A 13,495-nucleotide genomic window follows, 5' to 3' on the forward strand; every position below is an offset into this window, starting at 1 on the left:
CTGATTAATGTCTGTCCTATGTAGAGTTTGTATATACAAAAAGATATTGAGCTTTTGGAAGACAGGAATTATCTTTCACCTTTCTTTAAATCCCTAGGGCTTAGTACAAAGCCAGGAACATCGTAGGCACCTAACAAATGCATATTCACTGACTGATTGACTGGAGCTGAAACCAGGTCTTAACTTCAAATCTCTGGGCCACACTAGCCCTATAGACAACTTCTGAATCATACAACATTATATATGGATAGGAACTTGGATTTTTGTTTTCTTGTATTTTTTAAAGCAATTGGGGTTAAGTAAATTGCTCAAGGTTACACGGCCCGGTGTTTCTGGTTGGGTGCTAATTGTCTGAGCCCAGATTCGATCCCAGGTCATCCTGACTCTGGAGCCTGTGCTCTTACTCGCTGTGCTACCTGGACACCCCTGTTTTCTTGTATTTTCATCAGGAAAATGAAGTCTAAGAGAAAGTATGAGACTGCATAAGATAGCTCAACTAGCTTGTGACAGAATAATGTCTGAGACCACAGGGATTGTAACTAATTGGGGGAGAATTTCAGAAGTCATAGAGTTCAATCCTTCCTCATTTTACAAATCAAAGCACTGAAGTCCAGTCAGTTTAAATTCTTTACTTCAGGTTCTAAAAGTAGCAAATATCAGAGGTCAGGCTAGAATACAAGTCTGATGACTCCAGATCCAGTGCTTTTTTTCATTATGGATCTCCTCTCTTTACTAAACCACACTGTCTGCAAGTGAAAGAGGAGATGGGCCATGAACTTGGTCTGTTTCATATATCGACAATTAAACTTTGCTCAGCTTAATTGCATCTAAGGTTGGACATTTCCAAAGGACACTTTGGCATATGTATGGCAGCCTCTGTAACAACCTGCATTTTTTATGAGATCAATAAAAATAATAACTGACATTTTCATCATGCTTTAACGTTTGCAGAACACCTCACAGGCATAATTACAATAGTACTGTGAGTTAGGTACTATTATTATTCTCATTTTACAAATGAGGAAACTGATACTCAGAGAGGTTTAGTGATTTGCCCAAAGATAGTATATAACAAATTTTCCTGAATTCAGGGTCAACTCTCTTTCTAGTGGCATTTATTTGGTACAATGGATAGAGGTCTAGACCTGGCCTGACTCCAGGCCAAGACACTTGCTAGATTTGTGACCCTGGGCAAATCAATTGCTTCTGTCAAACTCAGCTTCCATATCTATAAAATAGGGATACTAATAGCACCTATCTCACAGGGTTAATGTGAGCATAAAATATCTGCAAGGTTCTTTGCAAACCTTAAGGCATTATATAAATGTTAGCTAATCTAACTAGTCTTTCTCTCTCTATGTATCTCTGTATGTATGTATTTCTGTATGTATGTATGTATCTGTCTATCTATCTATATCTATCTATCTATCTATCTCTCTATCATCTATCTATCTAACATTTCCTTTCTTTTTTACAAAGTATATTTTTTTCCTAGTATTTTTATTCTCCTCTTCTGTCTAAAACTGAACAAAATATTCTGTCCTAGAGGGGTTGTTATGTTCTTTATGTTCAAATGAATTTGGCCTAGGGTCTCCCTTTAAGATTTTAGTTGCAGTTTGAGGTTTAACATGAACCTTGAATGAAAATCAACACACTGGAACATTTCACATTTATCACATCAGGTTCTTTTGTTTTTTCTTCTTTGATCATTATGGTATGTCCCTGTTGCTTCTTTTAGCTTTCAGCAATGCCCTTTTCTATTCACTAAGTGTTCCTTTATTGAAAAACTGTATGATTTGTCCCTTGGACTTTTCGGGGCCATTATCTATAGGTTGGCTGTCTGTACTGGCTCAGAAGGTTCAGGGTCTCATGGCTAAAGGGGATTTCTTGGTTCATATTCACTCTTTGATTTGAAATTGTCCATCAATTTCACTACTTACATGATTTTTAAAAATTAAGGTTGATTTATTTAGACATATAAAAAACCTGGGGCAGCTAGGTAGCACAGTGAATAGAGCATGGGCCCTGGAGTCAGGAGGATCTGAGTTCAAATCTGGCCTCAGACACTTGACACTTACTAGTTGTGTGACCTTGGGCAAGTCACTCAACTCCAAATGTCCTGCCTTCCCCCCTCCAAAAACACAAAAATAAAATAAAATAAACAAAAAATTAAAAACATATAAAAACCTGTATAATTGTTGTTGTTTTTAATTTACTACTATAGTATTTATTCTCAAGGAAGCCCAAGCACCTGCTCACTAAAAAATAACAAATGAGCCAAAGTAATGGCCCTGAATATCTTCATCTTCATTTACTTCTACTTATACCCTCTATCTTGTGGTAGACTGTGGCTCTGGAAACTTCTTGATCCTTCATGGTATCATAGAATGCCAGCATTGGAAGAGACCTCAGTGGCCATCCAGTCTAATTCATAACTACACAAATTACTTTTACCACATTCTCTGATAATTTCCAGCCTCAGCTTGAAGACCTTAAGCAATGGTGAGTTCAGAATCTTATGAAGCGACACAATCTAATTGCAGAAATCAATTTAAGAAACGTTTATGAAATACCTATAATGTTTAAGGTTCTGTGCTTATTCATGGGGATATGAAGAAAAAATAAAACCTCTACCTTCATGGAACTTACCATCCACCAGGAGAATGCAATTTATACGCAGATAAATGTACAGGTCAAGATAATTTGAGGAGGGACAAAATACTGAGTTGTGAAACAACTGAGTTGTGAAAAAGGAGAAGTTTCTTTTAGGAGATTCGATGGGCCCTGGCATCTGTTGATACAAAAATTGTAGAGTTAGGATGGATTTCATTGTTTGATGCACTGGAGATCTTCAAGGTAAGGCTTATATCAATCATTAAAGCAAACACCCATTTTTAAAATAATTATTAAATCATCAACCATCAGGCCAAAATCAACCTCTCCAGCTTTCCGCATTGTTACTAGTCCTTAGCTTTGGATTCAAACAACAGATTTAGGTACCAGTCTGAACCTGACTCTTGCATTACTGTTATACCCAGGAGAGTAGAGAATCATGGTCATATCTTTGAGGAACTTATAGTTTTCTAATTGATGATTCATTCGTTCATCCATCAAACAGTTATTAAACTCAATTCTATTCAACAACATTTACTAACTTTCTACCATATTCAAGGCACTGGGCCAGGTCTTGAGGATACAACATGTAGAAGGAGCACAGAGAGAGGGAACTCCATTCTTCATTACACAAGACTGAAGGGTGCCTAGGGTTACATGAATTGAGTTGAATAACTCACTTGGTTGAAATGAAGTTCTAGTCAGTTTGGTACAGTGGAAACAACATCAGACAGTCAGAGAATCTGAGTTTGAATCTTGGCTAGCTATAAGACCTTGGGCAAATCTCTGAACTCTGTTTAATAGGGAGTAAGGTATCCAATGAGAGCTCATTCCGTAGGGAATGGTGAAATTTGCCCTTTCTCATCTGCTAAACATAGAATGCTCAGTATTCCTTGCCTGGTTCTGAGTCAGCAGGTGTGAATTTGAGGACCCAGATTCTGGCACATGTGACTGAAGAGCAAGGGGTAAGCAAAAATGAAAAATATTCTACATGGCTTCAAAGCCCTGATGAACAAGGAGAGGCTGTGCTGAAATTGAGTGTACATGCACAAGGTTCTAATGAATGATCTCTCACTCTCTTCCCTGGTAGCTTTAAAGTGAGGAAAATTGCTCTCAGTTCCTAGGGCCGGGGTGGGGAGAGCTAACCATTTCAACTTAGCCAATGGCAACTTCCCAGCCCCCCTTTTTCCTTTCCTGATGTTAGGTGAATTAATATCCTGGAGATCCAACAAAGTAGCCTCAAGGACTCACTGAAAACATAGTTTATGCTATGAAAACTATCACTACCAGCAGCTGCCAATTCTGGTGAGGCAGGTGAGTGATCTACTTCACCCAATCCAGGAGTAGATTACCTTGACATCCGTCAAGGCTCCAAGTGCTGCAAAGAACTAATTCAGCCAAGGAAATAAGTGAGTTATTCATTACCAGTGCCTCATCCCAAAGAAAAAAATGGTGGGGAGTTGCTGAAGGAAGAAAAGGGATCTGAGAGCCTGAAATCATGAAGTACACTTTAGCCCCATACGTTCTCTACATAAGTGCCTAGCCACCTTTGCAGTCTACATTTGAGTCACTTTTCTCAGGGATCACTGTGTGTAAAGGGGAGAGTATACCCTAAATTGGGGGAATTCTTGGTGACTGTTGCTCTTACTGTATCTTCTTAATAAAACCTTTGACATACGAGATGACAACTGTTTGATTGATATGGGGAGCACATGCCAATGGGTTGTGTGTTACATGCTTCAGAGGGTGTAAGATAAACATTCTGTAACTGTGAACCAAAACCCCAAGGAATTGTTGCTAATTACTTTGAGGTTTAGATTTCAAGTTCCATTGATCAATTAGTTTTAGAAAGAGAAAAAGAAACCTTCTTTCAAAGTCATAGAATATGGCTCTATTTCAGGCCAGTTATTTTACAAATAACTATAAAGGGGACAGAACAAAAGAACATGGATGGTGCAGTGCAGGCCATCACCACCACTATTAATACATTAGCTGTTTCTTGCCTTTAGAAAGGTGTTTATTTTCCCAGGAGAATAAGAGGAGGAATCTCTCTAAATGGAAAGATTTTTTTTTGTGTGTGTCATATCTAGGCATTTAGGGAAGGAATATGCACAAAAAGGACAAAAGTACTCCACTTCCTCACTTGAGCTTTTTTCTTCTTCCTAGCTCTGAACAGCAACAATAAAAAAATAAATTCCTGACAGCCTTGTGAGGTAGATAGTCTTGGACAATTAAACATTTTTTTCTGGCAATATATGCCTTTGTTATGGAGTATTCCCTTCTACCTTCCCAACTGCTAAATTCTCTGAGATGAATCATCATGCTGGAAGAGAAGAATGTCATTTTCATGCACAAATCTATGTAATCATCTATTATAAATCATGAAAAGCACAGAGAAGATCCAAGATAGGGAGGAAAGAGCAAGGAAATAAGAGAAAGTTCTTTGTGGATTAATATTAATTTCCTCCAAAGGGCATTTTGTCACTCATTAAGTGTCAGAGTGTAGGCTTTGGGGGGGCAACCTATATGACAAGTAGTACTGCTAACAACAAATGGTATGATGTGAGTTGACAAGTTTTCAGCATGAGATATTATCAGAATTATCTCTCTGCTTGAAAATGTACCAATGCTGCTATTTGCCAGCAAAATAAATGACATGCATTAGGAAAAGGTGCCCTTTCTCTTACCTTCAGAACTAAGACCTGCTACACTCTACTCCATTGCTGTTTGTTCAGAAATAGAATATGGTGCCTCCTGTTTCTTACCAAACTTTGTAACAAGATTTATTAAAACTACTTAAAATTAAAATTTAGAGCTATGATGCATTAGATACAGAAAATGCAGATCCTTAGAGAAAGTGACAAAGTAGTTAGTGGGTCTTCTATGATTCTCGTTTTCTCTTTTAGTGCACTTTTCATTAGTTAGTACCAGCCTTTCTTTTTCTTGCTCCCTTATTCCTCAAAATAAGAACTGGGTGACAACTGGAACTTTCCTTTTCCTTATTACCTATTTGCTCAATACCTTTAGTCCCACCCATATACCCACACCAGCAAAACCTATTGTTATAAAAGAATCCAGAACTAACCTCTAAACTCATTTATGCTAAGGTAAAAAATTACTGTAGTGATATCCACCTGTTTTTCCATATAAACCTGGAACTACTTGTAATCCTTCATGTAATTAGGCAGGTTCTCTGTCCTTCAAGCTGGCCCCTCCCAGATACTAAGATGCTCATACACAAGACAGGGGTGGAGGGTAGGGGAGGGAGTGATTTTATCCATTCAAGGCTTCCCATGAAAAGAACTGAAAGCATAGGTCAAAACCAATACCAGTTTGTCTCATGTTATTTTGTTTTTATTGTTCACTGAACTTGTCTATCAAAGATTGAGGTCAAACAGGCTCAACATAATTATATTTTCTCTGATATTTTATTGTTGCCTCTTGTTTTTACATTATTAGTCATTTATTTATATGCCACAGTTAACCACACAGTAAGCCTTCCATTATAACAAAGAAATACAGTTAAGCAATCCAACCCAGTGACCATCCGTTTCTTACAGAAGAACGTTCAGTTCTCATTCTCTCCCACCTCTTTAACCACTCAGCCATCATTTAGCAAGCACCTACTACATAGTAGGCAGTGTACTAGATGCTGGGACACTTAAAAAAAAAACCTCATCACTCCCAAACAACAATCTCTGCCCTCAAGTAATTTCCATTCTTTTAAGGGAAATCAAATGTTCAGATAAAAGGAAATATAAACTATATAAAACACAACCACCACCATTGTCCCGCCCCTCCTCTGCCCCGGAAATACAAGGCTATCTGTATGTTTGTGTTGGAGGGAGGTAAAGAGAAGCTCACATCTGGAGAATAAGAAAATGTTGTAGGGGGCAATTGAGCTGAGTTCTGAAGAAAGTTAGGAATTCTAAGAGGCCTAGAGGGGAGGAGGAAGTTCATTCCAGGCATGAAGTGGTGATGGCCATCCTGGGACAGCCTATGCAAAGGTATGGAGTTATGATGTTAAATAAGCCCAGTAAAATCAGCTAGATCCAGCTATAGGCTCCAAATCCAAATGAGAGGAGCTCATATTTTAACCTAGAGACAATAGACAGACAAGAGAGTGTTTTGAGCAAGAAAATTATATGGATAGACTTATGCTTTTAGAATATCACTTTGGCAGCCAAGTGGAGGATGGATTGTAAAGGGAAGAGATGAGACAGAAAGTCTAGCAAGGGGGGCTACTTCAATAGCTAGTGGTAAGGGAGGAGAGATAGGATTCCCTGCTCCTCAAATAAGATAATATCTATAAAATGCTTAGCATGGGCACATAATAGGTGCTTGATAAATATGTTACCTTCTCTTCCCTTCTTCCTACCTACCTCAGCTGATATAGTCACACATAATAAGACTTTGATATCTTTATAACAGATAAAATGTAAAGAAGGCTAGGTCAAGAAAATGAATAGAAAATTGGCTGAGCAAACAAATTAACCTTTTAAAATAAGTTGGTTTTAAGTATGCCCTAGAAGAAATTCAAAAGTTTGAAAAAGGAAGAGATTGAAGAAGGTATTTCTGTAAGAGACACTGTGGAGGACAGGAAAGTGATTTCTCTTTCCCTCCTTCCCCTGTATCAGTCATGAAGTTGTTGGACCAGTCAAAGATACTGTATCCAATGGAAAGACAGAGACACAACCTAGACAGACATATAAAAAGAGCATCATCTCAGAGAGTTAGTGCCCTCCAGGGACATGATCCCTGTCAAAAAATAGAGTATCAAAAGGAACAGACCCTGGGAACTTAGTTTAGCGGCATACAAAGGAAGCTATTGGAAAACCTTTGAAGACCTTTCCAGTCTTCTTCCACTTCATCCCCTGACCTATACTCTTTGAGTGACATGTTCCGTGAACAAGACACTCCATGACTGTGCTTCGGGCATTTCCTCTTGTTGTCCCCCATGCTTGAAATGCTCTTCCTTTTCTTCTTTGCCTACTGGCTTCTTTAGTTTCTTTCAAGTCCCAACTAAAATCTCATTTTTACTGAAATACCCCTCCAAATCCACTTAATTCTAGTGCTTCCTTCTGTTAATCATTTCCTATTTATCCTGAATATAGCTTGCTTCGTATGTATTTGTTTTCATGTTATCTCCCACATTAGATTAATAAGCTTCTTGGGGAAAGGGATCTCTTTTGCCTCATTTTGCATCCCTATCACTTAGAACAGTTCCTGACACATAGTAGGCACTTAATAAATATTCAGGGAAACTAGGTGGCTCAGTGGCTAGAATGCCATGTCTGGAGTGAGGAAGACTCATCTTCCTGAGTTTAAATCTGGCTTCAAAAACTAACTGTGTGATCCTGGGGAAGTCACTTAATACTGTATGCTTGAGTTCCTCATCTGTAAAATGAGCTAGAGAAGGAAATGGCAAACCACCCTCCTACGTCTGCCAAGAAAACCTCAAACGACATTGTGACAAGTTGGACGTGATTGAAAAAATGACTGAACAACAATAAATATTGATTGATTGACGGAGTCTATAAAGAAAGAAATCCATGTTCTCATAGTATCAGTAGTACCTTTAACATACATACATCCTATAGCAAGCCTTGCTTAAAATGTGCTGTAAGTTTGATTGGATATATTTGTCAGAAGTTTAGGTGTAGAATGTTTTATAATTCTCCCCTTTTATTCTATGCTATTTTAGTAAATCCTTCACTATGAACTAAATGTTATCTATTATATGACTGTTAATAGGAAGCAAACTGGTAGGGGTTTATCTGTTAAAAAAGCAGATCCACTGCCCTTAGACTTAAAGGTAGTAGCAGTTACCAAGGACCCAACTATAGACTGTAAGTACAAATTGAGGAAGAGGTGTAGAGGGGATACTACACAGGGGAGAGATGAGAAAAAGATGGGATATACTTTGTCTTTTTCCTGTGGCCAAGAGGACTCATTACATTTAAAAAGTGTTCCATTTTATTTTATTTTATAATCTTTTCATTTACTTTGTTATACTCATTTACTTAAGTTCATGTCTCCCTTTATTTCTTTGAACACCTCATAATTAATCATTTCGTTGGTATAAGGCAGCCCTGGATAAGAAAACTCTCTGCCAAAGCAGAGGTCAACTTTCATTGCAACTTACAGTCTTAGAGATTTGCTTAGGGCACTCAGATTTTAAGTCACTAGTTCATGGGCACTCTAGTATGTCTCTGAAGTGAGCCTTGAACTCAAGGCTTTTTGACTTTTTAAAGTCAGCTTTCCGTGCACAACAATACACTGACTTATATATCATTGTCTCATGTTGCAATTATATTCCATTGAATCTTTTAAAATAGACTTTTATTGATATTTTGTTATTTTATTAATATTTACTATTGTCTAACATTTGTAAAATGTAATTTTTTTTCAAAATGAAAGAAATGGATAAGAATAGGAAAAAAATCAATAGATCTTAAAAATAATCTGATATTATACTATTTTTTCCATACTCTTGGACCCTTATCTTTGGAAGGAAGCAAGTGAAGATGTCTTGTCATATCACTTCCTTGTCATATCACTTCTATGGGCCACGTTGATCATCATTTAGCAGAACTTACTTTCTAATATTTGGTGGTGATTATACTCAGTATACAGGGTTGTGATTTTTATATTGTTTTCTTGCCTTGGCTTACTTAAATTTACATCCAATCACGTAAATCTCCCTATGCTTGTCATTTTTATAGAACAACAATATTTCATTATTAAACCACAATTCACTCAGCCATTCCCCAATTATTGGGCACCTACTTTCTTTCCATTTTAGATTCATATAATTCTAAGTTTGGGTTCAAAATTCAAAGGTTTTTGTAGTTTAATATTGTTTCGTTTCCTACCCCAAATAGATATTTAAAATAAAATGAAGAAAAGGATTAATTCCAGATAAAACTAAAGTCTTTTTTTTTTTTTTTAAGGAGGATAATTGCTAACTCCAAAAGTGAAATTCACTAACCCTTTTCTGGGTTTTCTTTAAGTGTTGAACTATATCCCAGCTCTACAAAAATTTCGGGAAAAAAAAAAAGTCCTTCCCAACAGGAACCATTACAAATTATATATAAGGGAAGTATTTTTGTAATACTGCAGCTGTAAATTCAATCTTGAAGAAATAGCTCATCATTTTCAAACAAAGCATATACATACATATATATATATATATTGCTGTAGGGGAAAAATTTTAAAAAATCAATTTAGTAAATTTCTCTCTTCTGACTTAAAAAAAAAATTGCCCAATTTCCTTTTCCCTCACTGTTCCCCTAACCTCCCTCCTCCTCCAAAGAATTTAACTGCTTCTCAGTGAAATAATAGTCACTTGTGCCTTTACTGAATTTTTAAAAATGCTCTCTGATCCTTTCTCTTCAGGCATACCCCATCCTCCCACCTCAGGATAATTTATAGAGCTAGAGAAGAAAAGAAAGGTGTGATTTGGAGAACTGATTATATTGACATATACTCTGTCAGATCCTATTGAAAATGATTATGGAGATATGTGTTTTCAAGTGGTCAAGAGATCTCAGACCTGACAGTGGTTTCACAACCACATGCAAAAACATTTCTTGCTGCCTGCCTGAATCCTTTCAAGAAGTATTTATTACATTGCATAGTGTAAAATGAAATTGTCTGCCTGCAATATCTGTCTCCTATAAATGTTCACTCAGGCAGGTCATGGGATTGCAAGTAAGTCTACTGGTGTATGATTTTCTTAAAATCAAATGCAGTGCACTTCTCAAAACAACTGGGTAAATTGTGTGGTGACATAGTAATTGCAATTTCAGCTCTGAGAAAAATGAAATTATTGGAAGGTTTAGCCAGCAGCAGGTTTTTCTTTTTTTCCCCTTCTGGTAGCTAAAGTAGTTTTGAATTATGAGGCAAGATGATGGAATGGATAAGTCTTGAGTAGGGGGCACCTGAATTCTAATCCTGCTGGACACTTAGCAGTGGTTCATCTACTGGCAAGACAAATTGAGACTCAGTTTTCTCATCAATTAAATGGGAATAATTGTATGTGTAGCATCAACTCAGAAAGCTGTTGTGAGAGCTAATGAAATGTATGAAATTTAAATATTTTGCAAATTCTAAAAGTGTTATAAAATTTCAGTTATTATTAGCTTTCATAAGTCCTATGAAATGGTAAACTCTCCCATCTTATCCTCAATTTCATATTCTCCCAGATACCACAGTATGAAGGAATACTTTGGAGATTAAGGGGCCTAGAGAAATGGTAGAATTTCTACCCAGGACCTCAGCCTTGCAAGCAGGTGTGTGAGTAATTTTTAAAGCCACACATCGCCCTCCCCTCTCCTTGATGCACACCTTTACATGGTCTTTTGTTTCTGAGTAGTCTTTTAAGACCCTGAGGTACACAGCAATGAGCCTGCCTACTCTCCAGCTATTTGGCAGCTTGGGAAATCAAAGGATGGGAAAATGGAAATTAGCAGAGCCATTCTTGGGTACAGGAACAAATGATAGGCCTCTCATAGCTTTCTTTACATCCTCCTACATAAGAAGGTTACAGGCCCCTAGCTTTAGTCTAAGTTACATGCCCACTGCCTGAAAATGATGTATGTTTCCTGGGGTAGATGGAGAGACAAGTAGGACAGTACAGGAGTGTGCAAATTCTCTGTAAAGAGAAATAATCTTCCCGATATACAGCAAACATTACTTTTTACATGGGAGGTAGGGGTGGGGGTGAGGGGCAGACGGCCTGTCTGTCCTTTATTTACACTGTCAGGGGCTGTAGCCTCATGGAGACGCCGGGGCGCCCCCTAAGGCCGGGGTCCCGAATCACTTGCCGGGCTCGGCTCGCTCCTCGCTCTGCGAGGGGACAGCTTCCTTCCTGGTCCTGCAGCCTGCGGTCCCGCCTCATGGCACTAGGCTGCCCCACTCCGTATGGGCGGAACTGGGCCCGCATCCTCAACCTTCCCCCGCCGCAGGGCCAGGTCTCCATCTCGGCCTGGCGTGGCTGCTCCTGGCTGGGACAGGCCAGGCTGTCGGCCTTGCGGGTCAGCTTCACCCAGCCTTCCTCAGCAGGGACGGCCTCCGCCCTCTTCTGGTCATAATCTTCCTTGAACGTGTCCACCTCGGGCTGCAGGGCCTCGGGGTCCAGCAGAGAGTCCGCGCAGGCCGCCGCGCACTTCTCCATGCCAGTCTTCGCAGGGTGGCTCTGGGCTGAGATGACCAGAGGCCACTGCAAAGCCGCAGCCTGGGGCAGCGACGCCGGCTCCGGATCACGGTGGGAGCCACGTGGAAGCCGGAAGGGCTTCGGGTGAAACGCCGCTGGGGCCTCCTTTGGTGTTTTCCACAGGTCCGGCTTCTAGCGCAGATGCACTGACTGGATGGGCCGCCCTCGAACTTGGTGATCGTTGATATAGAGGAAGTGAGAACTAGATGGGGATAGCAGTCCCCGGGGGACTCCGAGGCCCCTCCCTGGTCTTTTCCCTCACACAAGTTTTCCTGCCCGCTGCCATGATGGGAGAGTAGGGGCTGCTGGGAGTTGTAGTTCGTAATTGGCCAGTGAAAAAGGCAAAAGTGGGCGGGGCAGCCTTCAGGAAGTGAGGTCGGGAGAGCAACTTTTTACGTTTAAAAACAAAATTTTTCATATACTTTGTGTCCTCCTTTTGCCGCAGTTACTTGTTTTACATGATCTACCCTGAGTTCAAAGAGGTTTTTGGTGAAAATTTTTAAGTTCTTCATCATCAAATCACTTTTATCACATTAAGTGTACTTGTGATGACCATTGTACTTTTTGTAAGTCTAACTTTCACTGTAACCCAGGCTTTTCAATGGGATTTTATAAAAGATGGGACTTTTATTGTTGTAGTTTTCTACTTCTTCATTTTCTTTGTCTTCTTCCCAGGCTAACCTTCTAAACATCTGAAGGACTGATCCCTTTTGAACCCTGATAATTCACAGTTGTGCTGAGTCAAGTAGGTTTCCTGCCTTCTGGTTCTGAGTCAATCAGTCTTTGTTATATGTTCTGGGAGGTTGGCATGTTGCTTTGGGAGTTAGCTCATGAGAAGGATCTTTTGATTTCCTAGTAGAGACTGAGTAACTGTATGTTCAGAGCCCCCTGACTACTCCAATGTTGTCTGAGCTCCCTTCATCCCATGATGTATGTAAAGTGTATAGCAGTATTGTTATGCTCAGACAGCTGGAACCCTGTCTGTTGGTCTTTGTACTAATTATTCTGTTTGTATTTTCTCCAAATTCAGGGTGCTGACCTTTCCCCTGAACTAGTGAATGTAATTAAAAGTAGGATTGTTAACTCCCTTTTGAGCAGTCCTCCCTTTAAAAGCAAATCAAAGAACCTGTGCTAGTAGGCCATCCTGGGTGTGCTAGTGTAGTTGCTAATACAGGTTCAGGTTTAAATGATGTGAGTAGTCAGGATATTCAAGCATCTACACATCTTGGATAACTTTTTTTTTTTCTTTGTGGGTTGTTCTCTCAAGTTGTTTTGTAGTATTCTACCTCATTTTAGGAATTTCTATAATTTTAGGACAATTCTTAGTACATCAACATGCTTGTCAGAATTTATCATTACCTTAATGGGGACAAGACTTCAAATCCCATTGGAGTAAAAATAGCTTTCAAAGGTTTTGTTTGGGTTGATGCTTTACAGTTTAATGAAGGTGCCCAAATCTAATATGCCAAATGGATTTTGTTTTTGCAATGGTTTTGGTATAGCCTTGAATAAAAAAGTCAACTTCATCAGCAAAATTGTCCATTTTATTTTCTTCTGATTGTCAGTATTGTAGGCTTTATTTTGTTTTGCCCAAGACAAATGTTGCCTTTTCTTTATAGTAAGAGTTGACAGCTTTAAATGAATAAATATAAATCCATATATACA

This window comes from Petaurus breviceps, unplaced genomic scaffold (assembly GCF_028583685.1).
Source record: "Petaurus breviceps papuanus isolate PSGF00001 unplaced genomic scaffold, PetGlider_PUasm1.0 151, whole genome shotgun sequence".
Taxonomy (NCBI): Eukaryota; Metazoa; Chordata; class Mammalia; order Diprotodontia; family Petauridae; genus Petaurus; species Petaurus breviceps.